Raw genomic sequence first — 26,590 nt, forward strand, 5'->3', positions numbered from 1 at the left:
ATTTAGAGAAGAAGCAGGCAGCTGGTGTTTTATCGGTAATGGAGTGGCCAGCGCAGTCACCAGATCTCAACCCCATTGAGCTGTTGTGGGAGCAGCTTGACCGTATGGTACAAAAAAAGTGCCCATTAACCCAATCAAACTTGTGGGAGCGGCTTCTGGAAGCATGGGGTGAAATTTCTCCAGATTACCTCAGCAAATTAACAGCTAGAATGCCAAAGGTCTCCAATGCTGTAATTGCTGCTAAGGGAGCATTCTTTGACGAAAGCAAAGTTTAAAGTAGAAAATTAAATAAATTAAAAAAAAAAACATTATTTCTACCTTGTCAATGTCTGGACTATATTTCTATTCATTTTGCAACTCATTTGATAAATAAAAGTATGAGATTTCAGGGAAAACTCAAAATTGTCTACGTGACCCCAAACTTTTGAACGGTAGTGTAACTTATCTAAAAAAGGAAACCGATTGGTCAGTCATTATTAAGTGAAATGTCTTGTTTTCTCTTTTGTATTTTTAATTGCTCCTTAATCAAGCAATTCTGTTTTACTCGATTAATCGAATCGGTTTTTCAGTAGAGTACTTGATTACTGAAATGCTCGATAGCTGCAGCCCTAATTCACTAAAAGTTGTTTTGCTAACTCTCTATATCGGCACGTGTTAAAACGTAATTTCTGCACTGTTGCCGTTATGGTAACATACTATGGTTATGCAAGATTGTTATTCGGTCATTTTATATTTTTCTGTCTACTTTAATGGCCGCGTAGCGGTAAGAGTATAGCTTAAACTAACATTATAGCCTGGCAATGCAGACACGGTTTCGTCTTGTTTATCGTTCTAGTGTAATTGTGGGTAAATCACAACTATTCAATTAATCGATTCATTGAAAAAATAATCGTTAGATTAATCGGCAAGAAAACAATAGTTAGGTGCAGCCTAACAGCCTATTTGCAAAGGACAGCTTACGCATCGATGTACTGCGTGTAAGCATTTCATTATCTAATTGATTTTGCAAGATTTCCTTTGCATCTTCTCGCAAATGACAATTGTTGTCTTTTCTGAGATGCTGTTAAAAGTACTACTTTTGGGATTTTTATATTATAAAGATACTGAAAAGCTAAACCAGGAAGTGTAAGCGCATGTGACTATGTGACGCATCTGAACGAATCACGTTCTCAGAAATCGACACCAGCCAATGAGATGTCAAGCTTGTGTTTAAATCGCCCTCTTTTCTTTCACGATTGGTTGCTGATAGAAAGGAAATGACCATATTTGGACCAGATGTACTTGTGCAGGAGAAAGAGAGCTTTACAACGATACCCATGATGACAGGGTACTGATAACGAGAGCGGCGGTTCATGCTCCGTAAGAATGCTAACTTTTCGTGAATTTAGGAAAAATCTACAGGAGCATCCAGACGATGTGTAGATAAATAAACACCTAAATGTTTCATTTGGACATTTTCTTTCCAATAGTTTGAAAGAATACATGTTACAGAATCAAAATAGCCTCAAAATTGACCAGTGCATGATAAAACAATGTTTTTGCCTGCCATGTCTCACCTTAATTAATCTATGGGCAGCACAAAGATATCACAAAAAATGTCATATTTAATGGGGAAAAGGTTCTTTTCATGGTTCGTGATGTGATTTTCACTGCTGTGAATTTGGCAGGGTCCTATTTCTACTGTTTAAGGATGAACAAAAAATGTTAGCAGTCATAAAAATGTACTGTTTTCATGGTACTTTAAAATGGTGTTACAGATAACTGTGTATAATACAATGATTACTGTGCATAACAGTGTCATCCTTTATCATTTGTCTCAACAGCTTTATAACAAATGCATTACTAGCTAGTTCAGGGGAGTTCAGGGGAAAATAAAACTACCGGTGTAAATATGAGATTCAGAGATACTGTGTTAACACTGTGTAAAAGAATGTATAACCCAGCCTGTGTGTGTAATGAGATTGGGAGTCTGTTCAAAGACCCCAAAACAACCAAGGCCGCATTACGTATCCAAATCCAAAGGGTAAAATTGGGCCTACAGGCTACCTGTAGGTTGTGTGTGTGTGTTTTAAATGGTTGCCGATTTGTCTGGATGCTGAGGAATTTGTCACAGGTTTAAAAAATAACTCACCTCTTCAGATGATCTCATCAACTTCTTCAACATTCACGTAGGACTGCAAATGATTTGAAAAATATTTTTTTACATTGACACTTCATACTTCACTTCCATATTTATAAAAAAATTATATAAAAAAATAAAAAATCCACTTTATTCCAAATGTTCCTCAACATAGATCTCATTTCTTATTAAACGCCATGTCATTTTTACAGCGCATCTGTAAAAGCTGTAAAAGGTGTTTGAGATCTGCAGTATAGGCCAGGTCTACTGCCATCTTCTGGTGAAATATAAAATAGCTTTGAGTACGAGTGTATTAATGATGGGAATTATGGGTCTTTGAAGGGAGCCGGATCTTTTGGCTCCATCCCTTTTAAAGAGCCGTTTACAAAGAGTGATTTACAGACTCAGTGACCACAGCCTGGCCGTAGAGAGAGGCAGATATAAACAGTCCTGGCTGCCCAAAGAGCAGAGGCTGTGTGGTCACTGTACGACAGGTGAGGTCCAGACAGAGATGCACTTTCTTCTGCAATGTGAAAAATTCAGACTAACGCGTGAAATTTATACACACAAATTCATAAAGAAAATCCCAAACTTCCAAACACTAACACAAATTGAACAACTAAAAATCATTCTAGGAGGGGGACACAGCGCTCCCCTCGCTGCTAAATATGTAACTACATGTCACAGCCTGAGACAGTGGGAAACTACCCCCCCTTGTGTGTGTGTGTGTGTGTGTGTGTGTGTGTGTGTGTGTGAGATGTGAGTGTGTGTGAATGAAGGTGTGTATATGGCATGAAAGAAGGTGAGTGTGTGACCATTAACATTTGTATGAAAATATGTACAGTGTGTGTTTGTGTATCTGTTTAGGTGAACAAACCTCCTTAAGTTTGTGCGTGTCTGAGTGATGTTTGTGAGAGTCAGATGTGTGTGTGTGTGTGGGGGGGAGGGGGAGCTGCTGGTTGTGAGAGGGTTAGTGTGTAATGTGTGTAAAGTCTAGTGCTGAACGATTTTGGAAAATAATCGAATTGCAATTTTATATCTATAAATTGCGATTTAAAATCGCGATTTTTTCCCACTGTTTTCAGGAAACTCTGTTTCGGCATTTTTTATACAGCTCAGATACAGGGTTGCCAACTTTTCAAGATCGTTTGGAGTGAGACTTGAACCTGGAGTGGGTGGCGAACGTAATTTGTTGTTATCGGGGACGTGTAAAATGGATAAAATTTAAGTATTATTATTATATCTATATATCGGACATCATGTCTTTCACTATGAACTCCGTTACTGCCAGAGTTATTTCTGCGTGCCGCTTCGAATTATATCCATAAGGAGTTACACTTTCAAACGGTTCGGTCAGTGAACCCTGTTTGCTGGACCGGTCAAGCTATCCGCGCTTTTGCGATTCATCTGTGCTTTAAATCTTATTGCGCCTATATGCGTGATTTTACGGTATTTCGCTGCTCACCGCATACTAAACCTGTATAAGCGCAGAGAAACACTTTGGCGTATTTGAAGATGCAGCACTGGTCGTTGGCATTTTAGCCTTACAAATATCATACGAGGCTTTGTGGTGTTTTTTTAAATGCTGAAGGTTTGTAGTGTTACCTCGCGTCGTAGCGACAGTAGCAAGGCACGTTTTACACAGTACCTGACGTTGAGCAGCATCTTTTTAAAAGCCAAAGTAATTTCACACAACTGATGTGCTGCCCCTCTTTGGTATTAGACTTTCAGTAGTGTCAGCTTCTGTCGAGCCTGAAGCCATTGTGCAACAAGTTAAAGTGCGCTGTGTTAACTTCACTTCTCCACCTCCCTGCCTCCTGCTCGGGTTTGCTCCGTTCGTCCTCGGCTCGGCTCGTTCCCAAGTCACGTGACCAATTTAAATCGCAGCCTGTGCGATTAGAGAATCGCGTTTTAAAATATCGCAAATGCAATTAATCGTTCAGCCCTAGTAGAGTCTAGTGTATATTAAGTTGTTTATGGTGCTTGGGAATATATGTGGTGTGTATGAAGGTGTGTAGTGAGTATGGTGTATATGGTTTGTGTAGTGCATGAAGGTGTATAGTGTGATGTGTATGAAGGTGTGCAGTGTATAGAACTGCAGGTCTAGAACTGCAGTTGGCTCTCCGGCTGTGCAATTGGATGATGTAGAACAAATGCGCATAACTCTAAAACTAATTGATCCAATGATTAGTTATTTCTGGCATGTGTTGTGGGCTTTAAACTTCTATCAACCACTATAGCCCAGCGTGTCCGTTTGATGGGAAAGAGATAGCAGGAACAACCATACCAAAATGATAGCAATACCAAAAAGGCCTTTATTAAAACAGAGATATATCTCAGGGAGAATCTCGGAGACACGAGCAATAACTGCGCATCCGAGAAATCTCAAATAAGTATGGTTATACTCCACCCCTCCAACTCACAGCTCTTCCATACCTTACATGGTATTGTTCTTCAAGCATACGATACTTGTCTTTCTTCTCAGCAACCCCAACATTTCTTACAGATGGACATATGGTTTCTGTCTATGGACTGTCGGGTCAGCGAGAGGTCGCCATACATGAGGATGCTGTAAATCCAGCGTCAGCATAACCGGGCCTCTACCTTCTGCTTTTTGATCTTACTCTTTCCACAGTATGGTTTTTGATCTTACTCTTTCCACAGTATGGTTTTTGATCTTACTCTTTCCACAGTATGGTTTTTGATCTTACTCTTTCCACAGTATGGTTTTTGATCTTACTCTTTCCACAGTATGGTTTTTGATCTTACTCTTTCCACAGTATGGTTTCGCAGCGTCCCTTTTTGGAGTTCATCCCTTGGACACGTTTAAAGCAGTAGTTACATTTTAATTCCTATATTATGTTAAAAGAATAAGCAAAATATATTGTAGCGAATGCTATTGCTAAGCAAAAATAAACCCAAAATCACAACACATGCCAGAAAGGACAAGTTTCTCTACCATGTAAAATTTTAATGGATTTTCTAGGCAAAGGTTTAAGGATTTTACTGCAGTTTATCCAGGAGATGTTTGATAATTTTTCATGACAGCACACACAGCAGTTTGAACGGAGTCTGTACGTTAAGCGGTTCAGGATAAACGCACAAATATGGAAAACGAGGAAGCAGAAGAGGAACCAGTTGAATTATGTTGAGAAAATTTTTTTTTTTGCTTAGCAATAACATTAGCAACAGTATATTTTGCTCATCAGTAAAAGTGATATTAACATTAGATATAATTGCTGCCTTAAATACTTTAAGCTATAAATCTTAAGAAGGGCCTCACAAGGCCCATACAGCCTATTGTTGCAACAGAAGGCGGTTTGGTCTACAGGAAATGTCAGACTCTTGTGAAGTATGTTCTATACTGATGAGCTCCACAGAAGGTGACTTGCAACAACTGCCTGTAACAACATCCTGTAAGTTTGACACACCGTGAACATAAAATAGGACTTGTCGCGCTTTTGATCTTCTTTCACCATAGCACAGCATGTTCGTTGATTGCAAGAGAAAACATTACCAGTCTTGTCTTTAACCTTTTATTAAAAGTAAATAAAATACAGATTTCTCTGGAGAGAAACTACTCTACCCTGTAGCTTTGTGTGCTGGTCTCTGCCCGAGACACTTTTCCTCCTGTACTATATAATGTGGCCTGGGTATAAGCGCCCCTCTTTGTTGGACATAAGAGTTGCACGTACATTCCATACGTTACACCTACAGCTGTTTCCTCTCCTAATTTGGGAGCGAGGTCTTCGCTTGCTGACCTTGTCAAATTGACTTACAGAGGCTCATCTTACACATCCAGTTTTTAGAAAACTGCAGGCACTTAAGAGTATGGGAAAGCATTATTCTCAGACACTCTTGATAATCAGCAATTTGATTAATACTATAATGAAAGGAAAATATAAAGTAATTAATATAAGAAATTTGGTTAATACTTTAAGACTAGTCAAATTATATAAGGATTATGATAAACTGCTTGATTAATACTGTAATGTAAACAAAATATGAAGGAATTAAAATATAATTCCCAACAGACTGTAGGGGTGGAACAGTAGCATATAAAACCAGCCTGTTACCAGTAACTTTCGGATCTCTCTGACTACATGATTTGTATGTACGAGATCCCCGGAGATATCTGTTCAAAAATAAATGTTTGGCACTGCAATAATTCTGGTCTGTTGTTCCCGTTATCTCATTTTGCATCAAACGAACGCGGTGGGCTGAAGTGGTTGAGAGACGTACAGATGCCAACAGTAACAATACAGGGATTTGAAACCCTATAATAGCCAAATATAGTAATATTTGTATGATAACAAATAAGACATCTGGCTGGGTTAGTTAGCGGTAGCACATCCATTATAAAAACAGTTTGCAACATTTAATTTTCGCACGAGATTCAATCGTGAGGAACACCGGAACGAACAAAATTATCTAAAACAAAATAAACTTTACGTGTTAGTGTTACGTACTACTAAGTTAAGTACTTACAGAAGGTCAATCAGTAGTCCAACACGTCCAGACACCAACACTGTAGACTAATAGACGCAACACAAATAAACGATCGATGCTGATATTTAGGTTAAGAAACCTGTGGTCTGAAATACCCGATGGTGACGGTAGGGCAGTGGACCAAACCACTGTGGGGCTTATAAAGGGGGAGCACGTAATCCTTCAAAACTTAAAAACAAATATTAAGCATCTATAATCAGTAGACATTAGTTTCATGCATATTACTATATAAAATTAAAAATAACAAAGTACATAAACTAATTTTAAAAAGAAATGTAATATGACCTCAGTACATTCAGCACTGCCCACTCAGTCCGTACACTGACCTGCGTGAAGTATAGCTCTTGTATTTCTTTCTGTTCCTCCGGGTAAGCGGTTTCTCACTTAGTTTGTGAAATAGATCCATATAAACTCGTTACTTAAAAGCATAAGAATGTTGTTATAACAGGTTTTAATATTCAAGATGAGCTAGATTTCGTTTCGTTTTCCACTCCGTATATCCAAAGTGTTTCATTGAGGTCTAATCTTTTATAGCGTTTATATAAAGCTATGTTACTCTGTTCAGACTCCAGTGAGGATGGTGTATTGGGCATGAATTGTTGCTGATATATGAATAAACTACATTATATGGTACAGTAATGAGTCTGTAGTATTATTTCATATACATTCGCTGTTATAATTGCATCTTGGAATCGGTTTCACAGTTCAGCTAGCGTGGATATTCAGCTGCATTAATCATGCTGATAAACTATATATCTGTTACCCTTTCACACAGTAACTTTACTGTATATATATTTACATCATTTACACTGAAAAAAGAGGGAACACATTTAACCAGAACCTGACAAAAGTGATTCCCCCTCTGTTTATTACAGGTGGAGTAGATTTGATATAAATTAATCATGCTGATAAACTATATCTCTTTTACCATTTCACACAGTAACATTTGAACTATCGGTACCTCCTTTAACACAGAGAACACAGGGGGAACATATTTAACCAGAGACTGGGAAAAGTGGTTTCCCTTGTAGAATAACTGCTGGAGTGTATTTAAGGTACATTATTGATGCTGATAAACTATATATAGATTACCATTTCCCTCAGTAACTTTAATACTATCTGCATCACATTTACATTGATAATACAAGGGGGGACACATTTTACCAGAGCCCCAGAAAAAAGGTGTATTCTTTATTCTTGGTTCATTCCGTTCTTTTTTTTGTTGTTGCACTGATCCTTCTTGAAGTATGTATTCAACCCGAGCAAAATTATAAGCAATGTCCACTGTAATAGATTACACTTGTTATAAACTGAATGCACTGTTATGTAAGTTCATCAGTTCAGCCATTTTACTCTACCAACTTCCTTGTTTTAACATTAAATATGAGAGTGTACGGAGGAACAGATTTGCTCTGTGTCCAAATATTTTGGACCAGAAGGATCAGTTTTGCCAACACAGACGAAGACATACATGTCATAAGGAAAGACATTGGAAAGTACTTTATGCAGGAATCAGGTAAATCTGATAAACTTAAACCTAAAACCTAATAAAGGGTTTATTTTAAAATAAAGTTTTTCTGAACATGGCAGTTTAAGCCCTTTGGTGAGAGTTATTTTATATGCTTTAGGTTTAAGATCAGGGATTTTTTTTACTGTGACTATTTCAACTAATGATTCAGATAAGATGAGATAAGATAATCCTTTATTAATCCCTCAGTGGGGAAATTTGCATTGTTACAGCAGCAGAGAATAGTGTCAGGAAATACACATATATAAGATTCAGATATACAAGAGAAATAAATAAAGAGTATAAATATATATGCAATGTATGTAGTTGTAAACAGTTATGGTTATTGCACATGGTAGATTAAATATTGCACGTGGTAGATTTAGATATTGCACATGCAAGAACAGTAAGAGCAGTAAAGTACAGTGAGCAGTCTGTTGTACAGTACAGGTGAACTATGGAGAGCAGTGGCTGTTGTACAGTACAGGTGAGCTATGGAGAGCAGTGACTGTTGTACAGTCTGACAGCGGCTGGAAGGAAGGACCTGCAGTATCTCTCCTTCACACAGCGTGGGTGCAGCAGCCGGGCACTGAAGGAGCTGCTCAGTGCTGACAGGGAGTGGTGCATGAGGTGGTACAGGTTCTTCAACATGTGCTCGAATTTTGTCCTCGTCCTCCTGTCTACCACCACCTCCGCCGGGTCAAGATGCCCCCCCAGGACAGAGCTGGACTTCTTGATGATTTTGTTCAGTCTCTTCCTGTCAGCGGTGGAGATACTGCTGATTCTCACAATGCTCCCAGCATTCTCCAGGTGAGAGAGAGATCTGTGTAGAAGGTGGATGATGGCATTCTCCACTCCAATGCCAGGTTGGTAGGCAAACTGAAGTGGGTCCATTGCTGGACTCACCAGGGGGCGGAGGTGGACAAGAAGCAGTCTCTCCAGGGTCTTCATCAGGTGTGAGGTTACCTGATAGGCCTGTAGCTATTAAAGTCTTTCGGGTGTGGGGTCTTTGGCACTGGTACCACGCAAGATGTTTTCCACAGCTGTGGAACTCTCCCTAATCTCAGACTGAGATTAAAGATGTGTCCGTCCACACCACACAACTCGTCGCCACAGGTCTTGAGAAGCCTTGAGCTGATTCCATCTGGGCCTGCAGCCTTTCTGATCTTGATCTTCCTGAGCTCACCTCTCACCTGGGACATGGTAAATGCCAGACTGAAGTGGGGGGGCTGACTGCTGGAGTGTGTGTCAGCAGGAGAGCCGTTTGGTGGGGGGGGGTTGAGTGGGGGGGGGGGGGGGGGCAGGCTGCTGGAGTGTGTGTCAGCAGGAGAGCCATTTGGTGGAGGCTGTGAGTTGAAAGGGAGGGGGTTGGGTGTAAAAGAGAGTGTGGGGCAGTATGCTGATGGTGCCAGACAGGGAGATCCCAGCAGTGGTGTCTGTGAAGTGGAGGAGGCAGGTGAGTGATCAAACCTAGCTGGCCTTCCCCTCTCGGCTCTTTCTCCTCAGTTCCCTCTGTACACCCTTCATCTCCTCTTTGTCACCTGATCTAAAAGCTCTCTTTTTCTCCTTCAGGAGAGCCTTTATATCAGGGTTAATCCAGGGTTTGTTGTTGGAGAAACACCGAACAGTCTTGGTGGGTACGGTGTTCTCCACACAGAAGTTCACATATGCAGTGTGTGAGACCATCAATATCCTCCCCATGTGGATCACACAGTTCCTCCCACAGTGTTGTGCTGAAACGGTCTTTCAAAGCCTCTTCAGACTCCACAGTCCATTTCTTCACTGTGTGGGTGACGGCTGGTTCTCTGTGTACAAGAGGTTTGTACACAGGGAGAAGATGAACCAGGTTGTGATCAGATCTTCCCAGGGGAGGGAGGGGTGATGAGTTTTATGGTCCTTTTGTGTTGGCATAAAACAGATCCAGTATCTTATTGTCTCTGGTTTTGCAGGTAACGTACTGGGTGAACATAGACAGGGTCGATGGTGGAGAACAGTTGTTAAAATTTCCAGAAATCAGAAGGAGGGCTTGGGGGTGCTGGGTCTGAATCCTGCTCACAGCTGAGTGCAGGACGTCACAGGCAGTGTCGGCGTTAGCAGACGGGTAAACATACGCAGCTATCGTGATAGCGTGTGAGAACTCCCGCGGTACCTCTGACTCATGTGCTTGGTGTATTCATCAAAAAAAAAATGATAAGCACTTTGCAGAAGTGCAGATTCCTGCATGAGGGTTCTGTCTTTGTGTTTTTGCATCCCCACAGAAACAATGATTCACACAAAGATTCCTGTCAGTCAATTTCATTATTGACTGACTTTTTAACTTTCACTTTTCACTCATATGTTTACAATTATTGGCAGCTTGAACTAGTATGAAAATGTAAGCCATTGCTCAACTGTTTTAGTGAAGTTAGTAAATAATGAAGGCGTTTGGATTCAGTTCAATGTTTTTGTGTCAGTAATACAGTATTTGTCTTAAGCAAGACATTATACAAAGAGTGGTTCCATGTGCAAAAGAACAGGAGCCTCATGCACGAACGGTGCGTACGCACAAAAACATTGCGTACACTATGTTTCACGCAAACGGTCAGATGTACGAAATGTGATTTGAACGTGAGAAAGTGCGTACACCCACGACACTTTCACTTCAGGCGTACGCATGTTTCTAATGTGTTTTCGTCAATTAGCGACACTTAGAGGTGATACATTGAAATTACAACTATTAAATATCATTTACGCACACATTGTAGTAAGCCCTTATTGTGTAAAATAAAGTAAATAAAAAAATAAAAAAAATTAAATAGTAAATTAATCAGACAATTTCACTGCCTTACTGAAATAATCATTCAACGTGTTTTCACTTAGCCTAGATTATATAAACATGCATTAAATGTTGCGCTGGAGTTCTTGGGAGATGGCAGCATTGGCATTACTGGAAGATATTGATAATGGCCGAATTCGCTGAGAGCGAGTTTTCTGTGACCATTATGATTTTTTGGCCCATGATGATGAGTGGCTTATAAGTCGTTTTCAGATTTCCAAGAACTGTCCTCTTGTGCTGAGTTGGGTCCAGTTTTGGAGAGAGAAACGCAAGGAGACGCGCATTGCCACTTGCTTTACAGGTGCTGACAACCAGAGGCAATCTTTGCATAGAGGCGTGGCTAGGCAACTGCCTTGGGCCCCTCCCACTGCAGCCCACCGTAGGGGCCCCTGATCAGCTCACTTATTTCTCGCATATTAATGTTGATGGGCCCCCTAGCTAAATTCACCTTGAGCCCCCAAACTGCTAAGTCTGCCACTGCTGACAACGCTCTGCTTCCTGGCGACTGGCTCATTTCAAAGAGAACTGGCAGACCGGTTGGGGATATCCCAGTCATCTCTGAGCTAGGCCATGCCAGCTGTTTTGGGATCATCTGCATGTCAGCTATATAAAGTTCCCATATGAAGTGGTTGACCAGGCAAACATTAAAGTGCAACTTGCAGCGATAGCCGGTTTCCCTAAAGTAATCGGAGCGATCGACTGCACACACATTTCTATAAAGGCACCATCTGAGGAGAAATTTGCTTATATGAATAGAAAGCATTGTGGACATTGTACCAGAACGTTGTAGTGAAGACAGAATATGTATTTTTTCATAATGTAGGACATTTTGGGGACTTGTCATAGGGCTTTTCTGCTTACAAACTTTTCTACTTACAAACTTGGCTCTGGAACTAATTAAATTCGTAACTTGAGGTACCACTGTACTGTGAAACATATCAATCCACTTTTTTAAAGTATGTGTTTTCAGTTAACATATGCTTGCTGACTAACATCATAACATAACCAACCACTGGCTCACACACCTATGTAGGAGGGGTGAGATGTGTTCCTGTGGGGGATGCAGGATCTGGTGTTCCTCCATAAAACCATTGGGGGCAACAAATGGTGGTTTACCTCAAGAGGTTCCCATAGCAATGGGATGAAACTGACCATTTGTATTTTAGTTATATCAGTGTGTTTGTGTGGCATGTTTAGTCTCATTTTGCAGCTTGTTGTGTGCTGGGAACGGTTATGCTAACAGGGTAAGAGGTCCATCACTCCCTGACATTGTTTGTCTTTACCAGCAACCTGATTCCCATTGGTTAACCTGGTTTTTATGACTGCTGTCCCTTTGAGATGTTGGGGGAAGGGGGGGGGTATGCTAGATACTTTAATCTGGTATGGTTATGTTATTGTTTTATATTTTGTTGGTTATTGAATAAATCTGGTTAATTGTGTAGCCATGGTCTTCCTTGGTTATAGCTATACTGAGACAGATGAGCTCATTATTAGTATCAGTTAAAAGGTAAATCAATGCTAATACCAATTCCCTCTAAAGTATCCCATCTGCTACGCATGTTTATGATAAACCTCTGACAAAGCAGGCTCTTGTTTATAGCAAGATACTTTATAAAGTTGGTTAGGTATATTGTATAACCTGCACTGATCTATTTGAGAAGTGAGTTCTTTTAGATTCTTACCAACTATAATTAGGAGTCAGATATTTTATAAGATTTATGCACGTCAATTCTTCTTCTGCACCTATTTATATCCTTAGTTGTAGGCAAGCAGGTAGGTTAGTTAAATCTCATAACTAAAACCCCTACACCTACCACATCACATTTTATTTTATTTGAGCTGTAACGGCGGGTGCAGAAGGTAGACACCACGACGTTTACGGTGCACATGTAACATTTATTGACACTGAAACAAGTAAGCTCTGTGCGGAGTTAACACATCATGCATGGGGGGAAAAACCATCAAATACCAGATGTGTGGACTCGAGTCACATGACTTGGACTCGAGTGCGACTCGAGTCACTAAACTGATGACTTGTGACTTGACTGGACAACATCACTGAAGACTTGCGACTTGACTTAGACTTACTTACCTTTACTGACTTGGACTTGGAATCGGACTTGAGCTTTAAGACTTGAAAAGACTTGAAATCCTTATTTTAACATAATAATTAAGTAATATAGAATCACATACCTGGATCATTTTGTATTAAATGGTGCTGTAAAATGTGAACTGCTCAGCTCAGTTTATCCATAACCTAACTACAGGTTGATACGTCCAGCCCCTCCCTCGTCCCTGGTCCCGCCTAGCTTCCCGCTCCCATTCGTTCCTCCCCCAGTCTGTCACACCCTCGTCGTTTGTCACACACACCTGAGCCTCGTTTCACCGTCTTGTTTCCAGTGTATAAAAACCCCCTAGTGTTTTGCTCCCATGTTGGTCATTGTTTGTTCTGTTTCCCTTTCGCCCTACCCCGCGCTCTCCTTTATCTACTTGCTGTGTGGTTCTGGTTTGTAGTTTGAGTTACCCAGTGTTCTTAGCGTGTGTTGCTGTCCGGTCCAGGTTAGTCTTCGCCTCGTGTTCTACGTCTGTCTTGTTCACATAAGTTCATTTTGTTCTCATCTGCTTTTACTCTCCGTTCTCCCCCTCCCTACGTGTTTAGTAGTGTGTGTCTAGATCGCTGTCTCTCTGTTTAGATTATGGTTTACACGCCTGTGCTGTTAGTGTCGCTGTTGGTTTTCCTGTGTTTGTATTCTTTGGTTGGTTGATGTTTCATTGCCTGTGTATGTGCGTGCTTCGTTGACCCTCTTAATTATTGCTGGTAGTGTATACCCCATGTCACTGTTTGAGTCCTCCTTCCGTTGTTCTGCTTCTGTTTGGTTTTGTTGCGTATCTTTTATTAAATATTCAAAACCCGCTATTGCGTCACCCCTTCCCTGTTAAATCGTTACACAGGTGAAGTTCTGCAGCCGATCGGGGGAGAGGGGGAGGGGAGCAGCAGCGTTGAATTTGTGTAGCGAGGACAAGCAACATGCTCCCAAAAATTATCCTGTTCAATTATTAAGATTATGCTGTTGTGATTAAAAGAAGAACTGCGACATGCAAGACATGTGGAGTCAGGATAAGAGATGGAGATGCAACCACTTCAAACTTTGTTAGACATTTGAGGCTGCACAAACAAAAGTAAGTCTCTGCTATGTATATTTCACATAATGCTATATCGGTTAGCTAGCTAGCTGGGATGTGATAACTCAGGGGTCGGAAATTAACTTTTACAAGGGTCCACATGAGCATCTTGAGTTGTGTCAGCGGTCCGCACCAACGATAATTCAAAAGCGGGGGGTGCGGACGGACGGACGAAAGTCACTGGGGGGTGTGGGTAGGTAACGACGACATTTGCGACGAAATCTCACTCAAGCGAACCGAAACGCCTAGTTAGTCTGACTAACTTAATATACTACTAATCAACTGCATCAATTGTGTTAAATATTGAAATTACATCTGGTTACTTGTTACTTGCAACTTAGTGACTTGTTCACATGTCTGTCAAATACCGATATAGTAAAAAAAAAAAAAAGTGATATAGAATTTTGGTCATCCCGCCTGATGACCAAAAAAAGGGCTGATGCTAAACCTGACAGGCTGCATTCCAGTTGTAGTGAGAGTTGAACACTCACAGCAGAGTGTCCAATGAAGAAAAGAAAGGAGAAATGGAGAGAAGAGGGGAGAAAGGGAGCAGGCCAACATGCTCCCACTATATCCAGCAGGTTCTTCGGCTTCGTATGCGTAAGCACGCCAAGCAATGGAATGTGCCACCTTTCCACCGCCACCCTAGTTTCACAACTATTGGAGGCCGTGCAACTGCCGTCACAAATTGCAATCATCAAAAGTACTGCACACACAGAAACAGGGAAGTCGTGTCTCCAATAGGCTTGTCACGATACTAAGAATTACAACTTCGATACGATACTTAAAAAAATATTGAAATTCGATACCATTTTCGATACCAAAGTCAGATACGGTGCTAATTTCCGTTTTAAAGCCTTTTTTTTTTTTTTTTATAAACAAACAAATGAATGTTGCTTTGTGTTTGAAAATGCTTGAAATTGTAACTTCATTTCACAACAAATATCTGTCTGACTGAACAGTTCTTTTGTGTTAAATACCAGCATCTTGTAATTCCAGGATGAAACATGAGAGAACGTGAAGACGTTACGATTGGGCGTTTTGAAAATAAACAACCATTAAATAATGTGATAAAAAAGCGAATAATTTCGAGTATATGTATAAATATTTAACTTATCCCAACAAACATGCGACGTCAGAAAGATGTTAAAATCAAGTCTGTATCACGTCGGTCAGTCCAGACCCATTTTTGCATGTCTGGTGGACGTTCAAAACTGGTTCAAAATCTGACAGTGTGACTAGGACCTTAACCTTTTAACTTAACATGAACGTCTATGACGAGTTTTCTATCTGAACGTCTGACTAGGACCTTTATTGGATGTCAGGACGTGCAAAAACTGCAACTGAACGGCAGTAATAGACGTTTAAAAAAGACGTCGCTAAAACTTTCATTCTGGCTTTTCAGTGGACGTCTTTTGAACGTCTGACAAAGTGTCTTTGCTCGTGCTGGCAAATATTGAAATGGACCTTGAAAGTGACATACAAGTGTTTGAATTCCACAAGGTGTATGAACCCTGCAAACATGACTTTGTTCATCGCGCTGAAGCGCGGCGCACGCGAGGTCGTGCACCTCTCGAATTTTGTAACTTCGCGCGCCTCAGCGCAATGAACAAAGTCATGTTTGCAGGGTTCAATTCAAGCGCTTGTACCAATATTTCCCAGCACGTTAAACTTAATTAGGGTTCACACACATAGTGTGGGAACCCTATTGTAATTGCTCGAGTTTTTCTTCTTATTATTATTATTTTTCAGGCTGTAAAACGCATACTGCAGCCTAGACCGTAAGGCCCAGAAACACCAAACTTGTCAGACAGGTGCACCAGAGGTGCAATGAGGGAAACCCAGACAATGACCCACATTGGCCTGATGGTGGCGCTATAGCGCAGCATTTTGCGTTTTGGTCCATATCTCCTACACCGTAGGTCATAGAAACGAAATTCCACTTCTGATGGATTCCTTGGCTCAAACCAAACAAAAAAGCCTCTAGGACCCTTTAGCTCCGCCCACTTAGATTTCGAGTTAATTTGCATAATGTGCAAAATCACACACATCTTTGAGCGCGAACTAGTCCCTGGATTTTTCACATACATGCACATATGTGGTATCAAAACGTTCAGAAGAGTCTGAACTTTAAAACGTATCCAACAAAAATGCTAATTTCTTCACTACCTAGTCAGTATAAGCCAATCAAATGAGGGGGCGTAAATTCAATAGTAAATTTTGCACATATGGAGCTCTAACTTAAGAAAACTTGCATGTAATGAGATGGCACTTCACAGACAGCTTCCCTGTGAGGGTCTGGGGCAGCTCGCAGAGGTTGCCATACCTCACCTGCTAGGGGGCGCTATAACATGCAAAAATTTGCCCCATGCACTCAGATTGGCCGATCCACATGAAACTTGGCAAACATCATCTATGGGCCTCTGGGAACCAGGTCCTAAAGCAGACACGCCATACTTCCAAAATGGCTGACGTAATCGGCCAATCAGTGATCGGCACGCGTTTGACAGGCTTACCATGGGTCGATCTGCACGAAATCTCTTGGGTGTGGACAAGTGCACGCCCCCTATGACATAATCCAGCCGGGTGTCGATTGGCCACTGGGGGGCGCTATTGCAAAAAAAGCAAGTATATCCCCTACATAATTCCACTTGGGAACATGCAATTGCACTCTTTTGATTCCTTGCAGTAGTGCAAACAACTTTCCCATTACATGTCCTATTAAAAAATGCACAGTTTATTTACAGTTAATAATAGTTTGAAATCATCACTTTTCATACTCCTCCTAGGATTTTCATACTATCATGTCAAGCAAAGCCTTATAATACTCTACAGAGTGTGAAATCAAAAAACAATCCAAAGATTTTGGATTTTAGGACACTTATACCTGCTAAATATTTTTTTAATAGACAGCATCGATACATATAATATTCATATTCTTGAAGCTCTTTCATATTTTATCCAATTCTGACCAAAATGCACAAGCACATTCAGAATCCCATCTTGAACAAATTTGTCAAGTTTCATCTAAATCGGTTATCGTATGGCTCTACAGTGCAGTATTATATACAATGCATAAAAATGCATGTGAAGTCCCTCTGTCACCTTCTCCTTCTCACACGCACGCAGCCTGAAACTCACACACTCAGTCTCTCTCACACTCTCACCCACATTCCCCCTCCCATCTCAGTGCCCTAAGTAAACATTGCTCTGGCTACCTAGATCTCTCTGTGTCTATTAACCAGGCACACACACATACAGGCGCAAGCAGGCCTTCCTATAGCATTCACAATGACACTTCCCTAGCCATACCCACCCATATCTCAGTGACTAACACATGCTCATACAAACTGATATTTGGCTTCTTTTTTGTCTCTCTCTCACACAAACACACAGACACACACACCTTTATACCTATATGTATGTAGTTTCTATGTATACTTATGTATGTATGTATTCGTATATGTTGTCATAGTTTGAGTACATACACTACCACACACACACACACACACTTCTACCTAAATGTATGTATAGTTTGTATGCATATCTATAGTATATGTATAGTATATGTCAGTCATGCCAGTGATGTCAGTCATATCAGAAATGCCAGTCATGTCAGTTACATCAGTCATGTCAGTCATGCCAGTCATTTCAGTCCAGTCATATCAGTCATTTCAGTCCAGTCATATCCGTCATGTCAGTCAAATCATCAAATCATTACAGTCATGCCAGTTATGTCAGTCATGCCAGTCATGTCAGTCATGTAATGCCAGGCTTTGCAGACTACATTCATACATTGAATACACGGGCAGTCATGTTAGGCGTGCTAGGTGTACAAGGAGTGAAATAACAAAACATAGTCTCTGGCTCCCTCAATCTCTTTCTGTCAGTAATATACAGGCCCAATCATGTATAGACAAGTACAGGCCTTCCTATACTGTTCACATAGATGCAGCCCTAGCCAGATGTGCTATTTTTGTGTCTCCCTTTCTGACACACGCAGATGTCATCACACTATCTGTAGAGCACACACTGGCCAAACCCAAACAGCTTCTTTTCACTTTTAGGTCTAAAGGACCTTTTGGGCTTCCTTTTGCCTATTGAGGCCAAAATGCCTATTGGTGTGTGAACCCGCCAATCGCCGCTTGCGGCTATATTTAAGTTAAATATTTATACATATACTCGAAATGATTCGAAATATTGCGCTTTTAATCACATTATTTAATGGTTGTTTATTTTCAAAACGCCTAATCTTAACGTCTTCACGTTCTCTCGTGTTTCGTCCTGGAATTACAAGAGTTAACATAATAACGTAACGTGCATTTTTCTTAATGTCTTCACGTTCTCTCATGTTTCATCCTGGAATTACAAGAGGCTCGTATTTGTTAATGTAATACAAGAAAAATGTCCAGTCAGACAGATATTTGTTGTGAAACGAAGTAGTTACAATTTCAACATTTTCAAGTACTTTAGCCTAAATTGCAGCACTTTTCAAACCTGAAACACAAAGCAGCATTAAAATTCGTCAGGTAAGTGTTCATTCCCCTGTTTTGAGGGGTGTTTCTTTTATACTACCACATATAGTTTCGGACAACACTGCAAAGCGGAAAGTATAAAGCCTCCACCGCTCGCGGAGGTTCGCGCGAGATGCACGCGGAGTCGAGCGCTATGGTCACTCAACCAGGCTTTAGCGCCCTTCGTTGAAATGTTCCAAAAGCACCGCTTGCAAACGGGCTTGTTCATATCCTTCGGTTTTCCATCTGTATCTGCTTCGAATCCAACAGCACTGCGTTTGCTTTAGCTGCCATATTAACATTACAAACTGTCCTGTGCATTACGGCAGCTTGGGTGGGTCAAACGAAAGCGCATTTTATGTAAGAAGAATCGATACTTAAGGGAAATGAGTATTGTACCGTTTCAGAATGTTCAGTATCGATACGTATCGATATATCTTTTTTTTTTTTTTTTTTTTTTTTTTTGACAACACTAGTCTCCAAACAGCTTACGTGAGGAGGCTGATAGAAACTGCTCATGGGAGGAGTCACAATGAGCAAAGGGGGCATATGGACATGCACTAGCATGCACCAGAAATAACCACACTCACCCAAAATTTAAAACAATACTCACACAAAATTTTTGTTTACGATGTTTAGTCTGTGCACAAAACACAGGGAGATAACAAAACGAGACATGCACCCGGAGGACTTTCTAAACTGACTCAGGAAACAGGACTATACTGGGTGAAATGCGTGTCTCTGGTATTGTGGCAGAGCCACACTCGCCCCCAGACATGCACAGGCTTATGAGCCTTTGAGAAGGCCTCCAAACACGGGAGTGGGGCCGTCTGAATGGGACACACACTTTGTGAAGGAGCCACAGTAATATGCTGCAGTAATATGATTATCCTGCACACGTCTCTCTGTTGTGTCTGAGCAGGTCAAGGCAGTGTTACCTGAGGTGTTGGAGAATCAACTGCACGGATTCCAACCTGGAGACAGGGTTGTGCCACACGGCCCCAAAAAACATACATTTGGGGGGGGCCCGCCAGCGTGAACCACGTGGGTCTCTTTAAATGTTCCTTTAAAAAGCATGTTTACAACATTTACAACCTAAAATTCATTTACTAACAAGGCTTCAATATCACACTCTAAAACAGTAGAGACATGTTGGTAAATACCTTTATTTGCTTGCTCACTTCGCTGCAGCATATTTTGCGTAATCCTCTCCCTTGCTGAGACGCACAAACAATTCTGTCCATCTCAGCGCCATCGCAGCGTTGTGAAACCTCATTTGTCCTCAAATTACAAAGCTGCAGCTGTTCTGATTTAAAATGTGTCGTTTTTATTGGTCTAGAAGGGGGTAGTGACTTTGAATGACAGCTTTTCAAAAGGGGAGGGGGAGTGGGTCAACCAGATATAACCAGAGGTTTACAGGCGGATCGGTGTGGCGGCCACAGTGTTGTAGACATTGTACCAGAACATGAAGTAGTGAAGACAGAACATGTATTTTTTCACAATGTAAACTCTAAAAAATGATTCGGAGCATTAGTAAATAAAACATAATAAAAAGAGTCCATTCCATATAAAAAATATGTTTGTTACATTTACTTGAAATTGTGAGTTCAGCCAAATTTAAAAAGAATTTTATTTGCATGCAATTTTAAATATTTTTAAATGCATAATTTTGCATCAGCGCAACAATGGACAAATTGTGAGTTGAACTAATGAAAATAATTGAGCTGCTGAAAGGATGAAAAGAAGATCGTGTCTGCGTAGCCATCCCCTACCCACTCAGCATCCACTCCCCCAAAGATTTAGAAACTTTCGGCGGTTTATCGGTCGCATTTTCCACTTGGCTTGCTGATGCAAGGTAGCCTGTTTTCAGTTTCATATTGGTGTTCGATTATTCTGTATGAATTTCACATTTCATATATGTTCCGTCCCGCGCACTTGCAGCGGGATTTATTTGTTTGTTTAATCCCAGTTGGTCAACATTTGAATTCTCTTTTGTGCCACTAGCCTTGCTACATTTGTTGTTCTCCCGCTTTCGTTTAATCACGCCATCTAATGGCTAGTGGCTATAAGCAGCAAGGAGATTAGGGAAGCAGCCATGTTGTGCGCAAGCTTTCGAGCACAAAATAAATCTTCATATCACCTGTGAGCCTTGGCAAATCATAATCTGTAAGTGTAAGAACCACACAATAGCTTGTCGTATGTTAAATAGCTTTTTTGTCTGTTTGATTGTAGTTTCTTTTACAATTCTGTTCACCAGTTTCATAGAGTAAGCGAGAATAGGCTAATGCTACTAGCCTTCAGTTCTGTTTATGCAAGTTTTGGCTAAAGGCCACGTAAATGTTCATTGTGTAATGACTTGTGACAGTATGTTTATGGAAGTGAATTTATTTTATGACAAACATTTATGTACATCGTCGACTCTCTTTTTGTTACAGTTTTACAGTAAAAAAGGGTCTCAGTAAAGAACAGAAGACAACGTTACACCGTCTCATCATTGCTGAATCCTTTAATGTTTAGCTCGCTGTCTAGGTTAATTACACAACAGTTAACTGAGGGCAGAAGAGTAAAAAGATTATCTACACATCAAGTGCAACACCAGAGGTAATTGATTCGGCAACGCAGGATGTCACACCCCAGGAGCACGCCACCTCTCTCCCAGTTTGAAATCAGGTCAGAGTGCCATTCGTCTGCTTCGCGCCGGTCCAGTGGCTCAAATGTGAGGCAGGCTGCAGCACAAACACGGGCTAACGCAGAAGCTGCCCGAATCAGAGCACAGTACGCCAAATGCCAAATAGACATGGAGGTCGACAAGGCACGCATTGAGGCAACACTGAACGCTCTGAAGGAGGAGGGTGAGGCTGAAGCAGCCCTTGCTGCAGCTCAAGTATGGGAGGCTGTAGCTGAAGAAACACTTCAATCTACCAAGGTTGTGAACCCGGGCATTCCTGTTACTACACCTCCTTCCATAAGACGAACGCAGGAATATGTTAACACTCACTTTCACAACAGTCATGATGTTAAAGGCAAAGAAAACATTGACACGGAACAACAGGTTGACTCAAGCAACAATCGCAATCCGCAATCATTTTCAGCCTCTCCACACCCATATGAATGCTCTACAGATACCACCAGAGGACAGCCAAATTCGACATCCAACCACATCAGGTCAGTCAAACCACCCTTCCAGCACAGACCACCACAGGCCTCACGAACTAAAATCTCAGACTTAGCAGCCTACATGGCATGCCGTGATCTGCTCACAGCAGGTTTCAAAGTTTTTGACAACAAGCCAGAAACCTACCTGTCCTGGAAGTCTATGTTCTTTAATGCCACTGAAGGTCTCAACCTCAAAGCAAGCGAAGAGCTCGATTTACTCACCAAGTGGCATCTTTGTTTAAAACGCCTAGAGAATTTCCCAAGGATTTCCAACAAGGACAATTACCTGTTGCATTGGGGTGTGCGATATGACAATATAAAATTGTGAATGGCGATGACGAGTGGAGAATCGCAGGCAATCTAGCAAATTAGAGAAATCGTATATATCGCCTTTGTCAATCAGCGCAATTACTTTTTTTAATGCTGGTTCCCGCCAATGTGGCCGACGTAGGGCGTAGGACTGACGAATCACAGCAAACTGTGCGTCTTCCACACCTCCATGTTGTGTTTGTAAAAACTAAAAGTGGACAACCATGGCTGAAAGCCAAACCGAGGAGCTGGTAACGAAGAGGAAATTTACCTCTGTAATATGGTAAAATTGGTAAAATGTAAAAACGTCCGATGCCAGTACAACAAACTTAATCAATCACTCGAGATGTAGGCATCCCAAGGAATATGCCGAAAGTGAAACAATGCGGGCAGCGGGGGCAGCCACCTCACAAGCTGTGGCCTTGGAGATTTATACTTTCCATAGCGCGCGACTCCGCACACCTCGCGCGAACCCCCGCGAATGGCGGAAGCGTTTATACAGGTACTTAAACTTGCAGTGTCACTCTGCGTTCTTTGCAGTGTTGTCCGAAATGATATGTGGTACTATAAAGAAAGACCCCTTGAAAACAGGAAGCAGGAAGGAACATTTACCTGACGAATTTTAATATTGTTTTGTGTTTCAGGTTTGGTAAGTGCTGGAATTTAGGCTAAAGTACTTGAAAATGATTGAAATTGTAATGTGTAACTTCATTTCACAACAAATGGCATTCTGACTGAACAGTTTTCTTGTATTACGTTACTCTTGTAATTCCAGGACGAAACATGAGAGAATGTGAAGACGTTAAGATTGGGCGTTTTGAAAATAAACAACCATTAAATAATGTGATAAAAAAGTGAATTATTTCGAATCATTTCGACTATATGTATAAATATTTAACTTAATTAAGTTTAAAGTGCTGGGAAATATTGTATATTTAGTGCAATAGTGGGCGGCATGGTGGTGTGGTGGTTAGCCACAGCAAGGCGGTCTGGGTTCGATTCTCGGTCTGGGCTGCTCTATGTGGAGTTTGTATGTTCTCCCTGTGCCTGTGTGGGTTTTCTCCGAGTACTCCGGTTTCCTCCCGCGGTCCAAAGACATGCGTGTTAGGTTGATTGATCACTCTAAATTGCCCGTAGGTGTGCGTGCGTGTGTGTTGGCCATGCGGTGGACTGGCGACCTGCCCATGGTGTACCCTGCCTTCGCCTGGAATTGCTGGGATTGGCTCCAGCCCCCCCGTGACCCCAACTAGCGGGATTAAGCGGTTTGGATGATGGATGGATAGTGCAATAGTGCACTATCAGTGTCACTCATTAAAATCTGCTTAGAAAGAAAGCGTTGTAGCCCCCCCTTCCCCTTTTTTGGATGGAATATTGTGATAAAAAATCGAAATTGTGATTTTATGCAAAAAAAATCGTACTAAAACTTTTTTCCCATATCGCCCACTCCTACTGTTGCAGGAGCTAGCAGATCTCCTCCTTGAGTTACAATATGCAAAAAACGAAGGCTGCTTGACAGGCTTTAGCTTCCTTGACACTTCAAAGGGAATAAACCCAGTAGTTGAAAAGCTTCCTTACAGTGTCCAAGAGTCATGGGTCAGACAGGGGTCAAAATACAAAAAAGACAATGACACTGTCTATCCACCTTTTTCCTACTTCGTCCAGTTTGTCAATGACCATGCCGAAATGAAAACGGATCCAAGCTTCATGTTGCAAGCTCACAGCACACTATCCCCAAAAGTTGAAAAGACAGCAAGAGGACAAGCTCAATTCAGAGTTCCTGTTGCAGTAAGTAAAACAGACATTAACAAAACTGACAAGGATGCTGTATTGCTTCCTCTCAGTCCAGACAAGCAATGTCCCATACATCGGAAGCCAAATGCACTAGCAAAATGCAGGGGCTTCAGACTGAAAACATTAGATGACAGGAAGAGGTTACTTACACTGTAAAAAAAAAAAAAAAGTTCAGCAAACTAAAAAAAATTGTCAACTTATTACAAGTGAGTAAATTGAACTTTTCACTCAAAAGTCTGCCCAACTCAAAATATAAAGTTATATTACGAGTTCACTTAAAATATTTTGTCCATAGATGTAACGAATGGAACACGCTGAGAGAGATCCTGATGCGGAACAGTGCGATCTTTATTGCATCAACTCTGTACAGCGATCCACAAAGAAAGCACAGTGGTGTCGGGCAAGTGCAGGGCTGTAGCGTAGAAGCGGTGGTCTGAACGGTCCAGGGTCGAGAGGCGAGGGCAGAGTCCAGGAGGTAGCCAGGGATCAGACAGGAGACGTGGTCTAGGGGACAAGCAGAGTTCGATACACAGGAAGACAGTCAGGAATTACAGCTTGGTACGCGACAACATGGAGGCAATACTTCGCAACCAGGAAGTGTAGTTCTGGTGCTTAAGTACGCATGGAATGTGGGCGTGGTGGTGTAACAGGTGAACTTGATTGTCATCGGCTATTCCTGACATTAGAATTAATTACAGGACAAAGCAGTGCTAGTTGGGAGAACAAAATTTATCACAACTTATAAAAATGAGTCCAGTCAACTTAATATTTTAAGACAAAGGCAATATAGTATTTTTATAGCAATAAAGAACACAATCCAACAAGATGAACATTAATAAAACATTTATTAAAGAGTATTACAAAATTTTACATTTCATTACAACATTAAAATGTACATAAAAGCAGCATCTATTAACATTTACGGCATTTAGCAGACGCTCTTATCCAGAGCGATTTACAAAAGTGCATCCGATCACAGAATTCATCCTAGGTAATAGTACAGATAGGACAGAATTCAAGATACCATTGAGTCAGACTACTACTACACTACAGGAGTCAGTCATTACCTAGTGTTTTGCTAGTTAGACATTTGCCAAGAAGCACAAATAACCATAGACAGACATACAATATTAAAAATATCAATGATGAGAGAACTGCTTAAATATTTACATATTACAGTGTCACGGAAACGTTCATATCGAAACACACAGCAGGACACTAAAGCCTAAAGTGAAGAACATTCACTCAGAATTCATTATATGTGGTAATTTAAGCGGCACGGGGCGGGAGGCCTCTTTTCCACTGCCGGTGGTTGCTAGCTAGCCTGCTAGCTAAAGTCGCAAATGTGAGGACCCGTTAAACTGTCTACGGTTTATTTTTCCATTTGCTTTGTTGCTACATCAGAATTAGGACGTTTACAACATCTCTAAATGATTGTTTGACAATAATGTCCTTTACTTATACACTACCAGGCTAATGTAAGAATGTCTGCATACATTTAGAACTATGCTAACACTGCTACACCTTAACTGCATTGGTCTTTAGTGGAAACGAGACCATTAACACACATTAAAACTTTGTTGAAAGTGACTTATTTGAAAATAACATTTCCTATACTTGTTTGTACAAGACAGCTGGGCATATAGTCATATATAAGTGTTTTTTGGCTTATTATATTGAAACATTTGATTTTAACCTCAAGAATTACTTTGACCCTTTAAGTATACAATCAGAGCCGGCCCTGACCAATGTGGTGCCCTAGGCGAGATTTTGGTTGGCGCCCCCTGCATCATCAATCATCGGGTTTTGACAGTCACACAGACACCGCAAAGCTTTATGTTTTTGATAAATATTTTTTTAATTTTAGAACGAAAACAGTAAAATCAGTATTAAAGAAACAAATAAAAACCAAATGAATTATAAATATGACAGTATAACAATAAATCTATTGCTCAAAAAATATTTGAAAACTATTTTAGATAAAGAGAACAACTTTTAACGAAACGTAATTTGTTGACGGGGGAGGAGTCTTAGAGGGGAACCGGCTTGGTCTTAGAGGGGAACCAGCTCTCGTCGTTCACTTAAAAGAGCCGGCTCTTTGAACCGGTTCGTTCGCGACCGACACATCACTAATAATGACGACGAGTGCTAGTTATGAGTCAAGCGAACTAGTTTCAAAGAAAAACACCACTGCTACAGATTGGCAGCATTTTGGATTTGTTTCAAATTAAAAGGGAGAGCCAGCAATCCCTATATGAGTCAGTGTGTAAGATCTGCTTATAAAAATTCTCCGCCAAAGATGGAAACACATCAACATGCATTCTCATATTAAAACGAAGCACCATTCAAGTACACCATACAGTATAGTGTAATTCACCATATTATATTACCTTTGGCTTCTTCCTCCTGTTTTCTCATTTTTCTCCCCTGGGCACCAGAGAACTTCGGTCTTTTTGGCATCTTTCCGGAGAGATGACACTCATTCTGTGGCGTTGTTTTTTTTTCCCCACAGAGAAACAGTAACGAGGTGCGCAGAACAAGTGGGGGGAGGGGGCTGATGGGTATCGTGTGCTATTATAATTATTAATTTGACTAATATTATTAAACAATGAAGTTGTGATTATGTGGACTTTGCTTGTTTTCATATTTATGATTTGTTCATTTGGAAATAAAAAAAATAAATAGAT

The 26,590-nt window shown here is 40.9% G+C and overlaps 1 protein-coding gene and 1 long non-coding RNA gene across 3 annotated transcripts in view; one reads left to right on the forward strand and one right to left on the reverse strand.

Annotated features, from left to right (window-relative positions):
- The window catches only part of LOC143484453 (uncharacterized), a 62,211-nt gene that overhangs the window by 9,631 nt on the left and 25,990 nt on the right, over nt 1–26,590 (reverse strand). Inside the window, exons 1-2 of one of the 2 annotated variants that reach the window (XM_076983201.1) lie at nt 6,608–6,735; nt 2,132–2,174 (exon numbers count right to left, since the gene is read on the reverse strand). The gene's annotated coding sequence lies outside the window, so the exon portion shown is untranslated. Of the gene's footprint in view, nt 1–2,131; nt 2,175–6,607; nt 6,736–26,590 lie in introns of those variants that run through there. The other variant, XM_076983208.1, reaches the window with a different exon arrangement.
- Nucleotides 19,570–24,109, forward strand: LOC143484480 (uncharacterized). Its single transcript, XR_013122647.1, has 2 exons — nt 19,570–19,691; nt 21,083–24,109. It is a non-coding gene; the product is annotated as an uncharacterized LOC143484480 (long non-coding RNA).

This window comes from Brachyhypopomus gauderio, chromosome 2 (assembly GCF_052324685.1).
Source record: "Brachyhypopomus gauderio isolate BG-103 chromosome 2, BGAUD_0.2, whole genome shotgun sequence".
Taxonomy (NCBI): domain Eukaryota; kingdom Metazoa; phylum Chordata; class Actinopteri; order Gymnotiformes; family Hypopomidae; genus Brachyhypopomus; species Brachyhypopomus gauderio.